The 7711-nt window shown below is 39.7% G+C and overlaps 4 protein-coding genes across 8 annotated transcripts in view; 2 read left to right on the forward strand and 2 right to left on the reverse strand.

The window, feature by feature from the left end:
* LOC126560710 (ras-related protein Rab-10-like) overlaps window positions 1–7711 on the reverse strand; it is a 254816-nt gene that overhangs the window by 210836 nt on the left and 36269 nt on the right. The gene's annotated exons all lie outside the window — the stretch shown is intronic.
* The window catches only part of LOC126560468 (60S ribosomal protein L10-like), a 277878-nt gene that overhangs the window by 77858 nt on the left and 192309 nt on the right, over window positions 1–7711 (reverse strand). The window lies entirely within an intron of this gene.
* The window catches only part of LOC126561545 (probable 60S ribosomal protein L37-A), a 450882-nt gene that overhangs the window by 74561 nt on the left and 368610 nt on the right, over window positions 1–7711 (forward strand). The gene's annotated exons all lie outside the window — the stretch shown is intronic.
* The window catches only part of LOC126556672 (actin nucleation-promoting factor WASL), a 159723-nt gene that overhangs the window by 67584 nt on the left and 84428 nt on the right, over window positions 1–7711 (forward strand). The window lies entirely within an intron of this gene.

Consider the following 7711-nt stretch of genomic DNA (forward strand, 5'->3'; position numbering starts at 1 on the left):
CACTGCTCCAGAGTGCTCGACCACAGGAAAGGCAGGACTCGCAGCGCTGGATCGGTTCTGGTGCCATCGTCTCGTCCACCAGGCTTACACGCGGGTCTGACAGACAACACTCACACACAGAGGGAAGTTATTGGAGGATACTGTACAAACAACAACAAAATGTCGTCCATTTTGGTTTGTACTGCTCTTCGAAACCGATTCAGCCGCGATAAGTTTAGCAATAATTTTTATAGGCTAGATTAAATTAATCAATTTTATCACCCGCAAACGAAACCCACCCGAACCCGCCAGCGGTCGAAGAGATGGACATACATAGCTTCTCTCTTCCAGTGAACGTTTTCTAACCTCACATTTATTGCCGTTCTCCAACATTGCCGTACAGCCAAAGGTTGGAGTTCTAAGGGAAATTATGCTAAACGATTAAGAAATTTTTAACGTTTCTCCCTGTTTCCAGTTTCCCGTTTGTTTGTTTTTATTTTATACCCCTTCGTTTTCCAACAACAAAAAAAAAAAAACATTCCAATTTAGCAAAAGAGAACCAGCTCTAGATGTACGTCAGCATATAATGAAAATAATTCCTATTTTTTCCCCCATCTAGCTCTCTTTCTTTCCTTATTTTTTTTTAGCAATCATCGAACGTGCGCGCTTGTGTGTGTCGTGTGCAAAAAAATCCCCCCCCAGATGTAAGATTTATAACGTTTTTCAATCCGAGAAAAAATGGTAAAAAAAGTAGTATAACAAAATAATAAAATATTACCTTTACCCATTTACAGACAAAATAATCAAAATGCGTGTTTGTTTTCTTTTCCGAGAGTTGCTTCCTTCGGTATGGTTTTATTGAGCTATTGAGAAATTTCTTGTGCGTCTGTCAAAAAGTAAAAAAAAAAAAAATTTAAAAAATTGAAAAATCTTACAAATTGATTACATTTTCCATCTGACACGAAACTTCTGGTTAGTATTGTTTTACTTTTATATAAATTGGATGAACTTTTTGATTTGACAGCGTTAAAATTGAAGGAGGCGATCATTACGCGGTACACGACCGGATATCGAATTCTTCGTCCAGAAGCGAACAAACGAACTAATCCTAAATACAATATAAATCTAGTGCAGCGGATCAAAACCCTTTGGGGGTAATTTGGGGGCTTTTAGACGGAGCGGATGTTGGGGTCTCTTACAATTACAATCCAAAGTGCTATGCCGGACATTCGGGGAGATTCTTTGAGATTTCGGTTTGGAATGACAACCGGAACGAGGCTGTTCATCTACATCGTGTGACTGGGGAAGGGATGGAGGGGCGGGGGGGGGGGGATAGGGAATGGAGGGAAAGTTTTTTTTGTTTTTAAGGAAGTCCCCCTACTACGTGGTCTAATATCGAGGACTCCCGTACGAGGCCCTTACAACGCAAACTCCTAACACCTTCTATCAAGCCCACCGCTCGATCCGCCACTACGCTTTAAACCTAACTCCAGGAAAACCAGTTATGGCAGGGACGCCGTCCGAGATCGCTTTTGAGGTTAGAGAGCAAATAAAAAAAATAAAATAAAAATTACAAACAAAATGACTCCCAACTGATGAATTGCCAATAATGGCTTTAAAACTGCAGAAAACAAATTCAAAATGAACGCTGCATCTGCATTTATGACCCATAATAATCTGCCCGTTTGGTTGGGGGAAACAATTTGAAGAGCGATTAACTCAGAACACGTCTAAACTTGTACTATGGCAAAAAACATGCGATCTTTCTTCCCTGTCTCATCGATAACATAAAATATATGACTTATAAATATATATGTAGAAACACAATTCAATAAGAAAACATCTCTTTGTCACCCACTGAAGCACTAAACAAAGTACCACCTCCCTCCCAGCTTCGTTTCGTCATCAGCTTCCCAATCCGATATCACCTTAATCTTAGCCTTGAAAGTTCCGGTCTCAATAGTTCAACACTGTCCGATTGTTCGTATCACGCATCAGCTGCCAGGTTCGGAGTATATGCGGGGGATCAACGCCGGTCCATCCATCCGTTCACGAGCGCGACTGCATTGGCAGATAGTACCCGTCCTGGTACGGGTTCGGCGAGTTCGAAAACGAACGCCACGGTATGAGAAAGTCTTCGTCCTCGACGAACACCAGCATCTCGATGCCGTACAGCGCGAAAGGATTCGTCGGGTGCGAACCGTGGCGGGCCTGCATAAAGACGCGCTCCTCCAACGAACCGGTAACCGTGCCCATCATCCCCTGCAGCCGACCGCTCGACACGATCACCGCACTGCCGACCGGGAAGGCACAGTCCGGATCTACCGGTGCCGGTACGTAGTGGCACCACTCGAGCGGACGCCGGGCCACATATCCGTTGGCCAGCATAATGTACGTGTGTGTCTCGCCGAACATACCGCCAAGCATGCCGATCGCTAAACCGGGCGAGGTGACGAATTTGCCGATCTTGTAGTTGAAATCGGTCAGCTTCTCCATGGTGGTCTTGCCCTTGTTCATCTCCCCTTTTTTTTCTTTGCTTCTCCCTGCAGCCAAATATGAGAACAACAAAAATAAAAAAAAACTTTGATTAGCTTTTCCACACTTTGCACACAATTTTCGTTTAAATTTTTCACCTCCAAAAATAACGGTAGCACAAACGATCACAAAAACCAGGCAGCACAAATGGCAGCAATTTTTCTACTGGGCTGGGCTATTGGCCGGGTGATGATTCAAACGCACAAATGCTTCGTAACTGCAACTGGCCGAACACTTCTCCAATGGACGCCTCCTGTGCGCAAGCGACTTAACTACAGAGTGAAGAAAATGTTTACTGCCGCTGCCTGACACAAGCACGGATGCGCCGAGCTTGCGAAAAGAGTACACTTTGAGGAGGAGGAAGAAGAAGAAACATTGCATACCTTAGGGCGTACAAATCGCGAAAAAATCGCCAGGGTGCACACACGTGTGGACATGAATTGTGTGAATGCAGTACGAAGCAACGCGAATTCAACTTACAGTGGTCACCGGTATGGTAGGATTGCATTTTGAAATTTAGATTTTTTATTTTAATATTTAAATATTTTTTTTTTTAAATCCAAATATTTATTTCGTCACCGGCTTGATGTGTAGATGGGTGCATAAAATTTCAACTTATTTTTCTTAAGTATTTTATTTAAGTATTTAAAGACTGTAAAATGAACTATATCTCTGTGCTTAACTAAATTAACTAGAGGGCAATTTAGCATGATTAAGGATGATGATGATGTTGATGGTAAGTCCCCCGCGGAAATTATCGTTATCGATATTGTTGACTCTAATCTTTCATAGTCAAAATAAATCGGAAAACGATGGCTTTACAGGACATGGCTTAAATCAATCGAATTCTAATTTTTCCACGACATTATTCACCACTGACATCAGTATGGTTCATTAGAGTGCTTCCTTCCGGAATAGGAAATACTAATACCGCTGAGTGTGGCCACGTACAAACACCAATAAATGATTGTACAATCGGCTAACCAGATTCGAAAAAAAAAATAAAAAATGATTTCTAACGCACCCTCTAATTACATGCGAAAAAAGAAAGAAAAAAAGAAGATGTAAAGCTTGGAAAATTGTGTGGAAAGGATCAACGTTTGACGATAAAAAAAGAAAATCAGGCGAAAGATAAAACGGAAATAATATGCTCTTATAGAAGTAATATTCTTTCAAATTGTTATCAATCTATTGACATATTTCCATACAAAACTCATAGCTTTTTTTCATAAAATCAAGATCGTGCGATAAATAAGTAAAAATATTAGAAAGTGGAAAATAATGTAAGAATGTAAAGTTTCACCTTTTAACGCTAAAAAAAGAAAATCAAACGAAAGAGAAAATGGAAATAGTATGCTCTGATGGACGTGATATTCTGTTAAATTGTTATCAATCTATTGACATATTTTTTATACATAAAAACTCCTACCTTTTTTCACAAATCGAAGTTTGCGCTTTGCCTGGGGCGACTTCAGAAAAAAAGGGTAGCGTAACCTACTGCTCGATGAAATAAACTCAAAAAGCTTGCTACACATATTTCGGCGCCCATCACTGTACACTATCCCTTCCCGGATCGGCTGTTGACCGATGATCTTTAGCCGGCCTCGAAACGGTCCACACGGCTGCCACAAAGGGGGACCAGTAGTAGTGGTAGTGCAAGGGCTGAAATGACTCATAAAATCGTACAACCAATACAGGCATCGAGCGCTGGAGCCAGACGGTAATAAAAGGAGATGGAATTTGCAATAATAGCAACGGAACGAATTCGAACGAAACGCACCAAACCCAATGCAAACCGAAGATGCAAAAGTGACTGTCTTAGCTTCATTTCAAAGAATTTATTTTGCCTGTCTCTGGTTACGCCACATTACGCTTACAGTGAAGGGTTTTGTTGTTGCGAAAGTATGTATATATATATATATATAAATCGCATTTTTCCAGAGACACACATACGCACACACACACACACACACACACACACACACACACACACACACACACACGCACGCACGCACGCACAAGCACACACACATCCATCGGGAACCAGTTTCGTTTAATAGAATTTGTTGTTTTCGTCTAATATTATTCACTTCTATTTTTATTTTATTTTTTATTCTTCCTTTTTTTTTTGTTTGCATCACTTATTGTGGAGGTTTTAATTTAACTTTCTTTGTGTGTTATTTTGTTTCTCACTTTTTTTTCTTGCTTGCTTAAATTTTGTGCAAAATGCGCGCAATCGATTTTAAGAGGTTGGCGTTTTTCTATCCCTTTTTTATTATTTTATCTCTACAAGCTTTCACATTTTGCTTGTGCATGTGTGTGTGTGTACGTGCCAGTCTGCTTTTGTATTTTATTATTTTGTTCTATACGAGTTGTTTTTCTTTCTCCTTCCTACCATTCTCTTTCATTCACACCGGTTTGAAGCACACATAAACAAACCGGGCTTTCACCGTGTTCTTTAGTTGTTCGTTCGTTTTATGTTTCGAGCTTTTCCTTGCTCCCATTCATTCTATCAACAGTTTTCTTATACCAGGTTTTAATGATTTGCACACCTTTCGCGTTATTGTTTGCCGTTTCTTTTTATTTTTCTTTTACCACTCCACCACTCGGCCGATGAAATTTGAAAATTTAAAAGCAAAAAAAAAAACAAAAACACTGTTTATGAAAGCAAACTGAAAGACGTTCGTATAATAGTAAATAAATAATACAATACAATAAAACAGATAAAACCGATACTAGCAAATACAGTACAGCACAAATCGTTTGCCGAAGGTATACATATTCTCACTAGGAAACAAAAAAAAATAAAAATTAAAGGACAGAACGAAGTATACGAACAAAACGGCAAACCTCAATTATTCTAAGCTCTCACAGCAGTTCTGTAACCGTGCGTGTGTGTCCCCAGGTTTGGCAAAGGGGGTGGGGCGGTCAAGCAGACGATTTTTTTTTCCTTATCAATCTAATCTCATATCTTGTCTGCTTCTTGATGTGCCGTTTTAGTATCATTTTGTGTATTTCTTTACCCTCTCATTCTCTCGTCTTACGCGGCGCGAACTAAAGTAAGCAAATAAAGCTCTCAATAAGCGCTACACGGACACGGGTTGATAGCAATTGCAATTATATATCGTTATATATGTATACATATTATAAATCCGTCTCGGTAAGAACAGCGCGTAACCTTAAAGCCAACGCAACGCTATATAAATGTATCTGCGCTAGAACGGTGTGCCAGTGTCGTATTTAATAAAAAAAAAAACAAACAAACAAACAAAAAACCAGTCTCACGGTTTGGACGTATTAAAAATTTGCAAATAACGAACCTAAAATGTACAAGTTTGTTTGCGCGGGGTTTTTTTTTTGTTTTGAAGTAAAACGGTTTACACCAGAAATTTATACAATTTTGTTTCCAACAGCGCACCAAAGCAACCGAAAGCCGGTAACAATTCAATTTGAACATGACGCGCGAGCTTTATAGGTTTTTTTTTATAATGATGCCCTAAACGCTACAATACATACACAAACGCATGCACACACATACATCATGATTATTTATCCTTCTTTTTATCTACTTATTTTTTGCTGTCCTTTTTGAAACAAATTTAAAAACAAAATCAATATTTTAAAAAAATGAAGCTAAATCCCGATACGCTCGTGTGCCGCCGCCCTAAGTATATATTTTTCTCATTCATACTGTTTCATACATCGTTTTTTGTTGTTGTGTCGAATCACTACAAACTGCACAATAAATAAATTATTTTTCGGGGGAGTTGGGATTAATCACAAAAACACTAAAGGGAAGAATAAAAAGGATAGGACGCCATTTTCATACATCGAAACTGAGTGAGAGAGATGTGCCATTTGGGACATGGATCTGCAGCAAACACGCCACTTGATGCGATCTTGAACTATTAATGGGAAATGTAATAGATGTACAGTGAGGGGTAATGAACGTTTCAGAAGCGTGCAGCGAGTCCAGCGCTGCCTGTTGTAGTGTTATGTCGCACAATCTTTAGGCCAACCAAACGGGATGGATTTTTTTTTTTTGGGAATCTGAGTTGAGGCAAGCAATGAAATAAAGTAGAGCGTTTCGTGCCACATCGTTGCAGCATTGTTGAATTGTGTAGAGGAATATTGCAACACGACTTTGGAATTTTGCCATCGGCGCTTATTAAAGGAAACATTGATTAAGCACAACCTAATCTTCACAACTTCACAATTGTGAATGATACGACGTGCTGAAAATTAACAAACTATTGGATGGCATTTTTCATTTTGCTATTTTAAAAATGGGAGCTCCAAACGGTCGGCAGAAAATCCACGGCTGATTACAAATTGCCACACGTTCCCAAACAAACTTGCAATAAATAATACACTAATTATTAGGAAAATATTACTGAGTGATCTTAAAGTCAAACGGGGATCGCTTCCCTATGACGGGCGCTTTGCTGAACGCCACAAGATCGATGGATTTGTATCTGGTTGTGGATCGATTTTGGTCCGACACTCTTTCCGCAAGGTAGGGCATAATGGACCCTTACAACTAACTGCCCTAACTGGTGTGTAACGTGTAAAAGGCAATTTGGCGACAGTTGCTCGCAGACATCATGGCAAAAGTGGACTGTTCTTCTTTTTATTTGCTGCTGTTGGCGTGCGGTAAATTTCAGAATAACAAAAAAACTTTTCCTAAATAAATACAAGACAGACAGATAGGATTACATATCATACATATATAGCATTTGCTGTCGGACGCAGCTGACGGATTGGGGTGAGACAAAAATAAGGGGGAGGGGGGGAACCCGAACACACGTGTGTGTGTGTGTGAAACAAATAACGAGTTACATTTTTTTCTAATAACACCGGCAACAAGCGCAATATCATTACATTAAATAAAACGGGAAATTTTTTGGGGAAGCAGACACACGTAGCTTCTTACAGCGTTTGTTGTTTTGCCTTTTGTTAACAATCAATAAACTGTTACTGTCGCTTTACGTTTTTCTTACCGTTACTTAATCGTTCAAGGAATATTTTACACATGCGCAACCCTGGCTATACGCCTACGTTTGGCGTACATTAAACCGGGGTAAATACTAACACGAAAAATCATACATCATACGAATGACCGTGGGAGGGCAGGGGGGACCTACACAATCGCATTGGGAACGGATTTAAATTTTTTTGTTTTACCGAATCGAGCTAG

Source organism: Anopheles maculipalpis, chromosome X (assembly GCF_943734695.1).
Source record: "Anopheles maculipalpis chromosome X, idAnoMacuDA_375_x, whole genome shotgun sequence".
Lineage (NCBI taxonomy): Eukaryota > Metazoa > Arthropoda > Insecta > Diptera > Culicidae > Anopheles > Anopheles maculipalpis.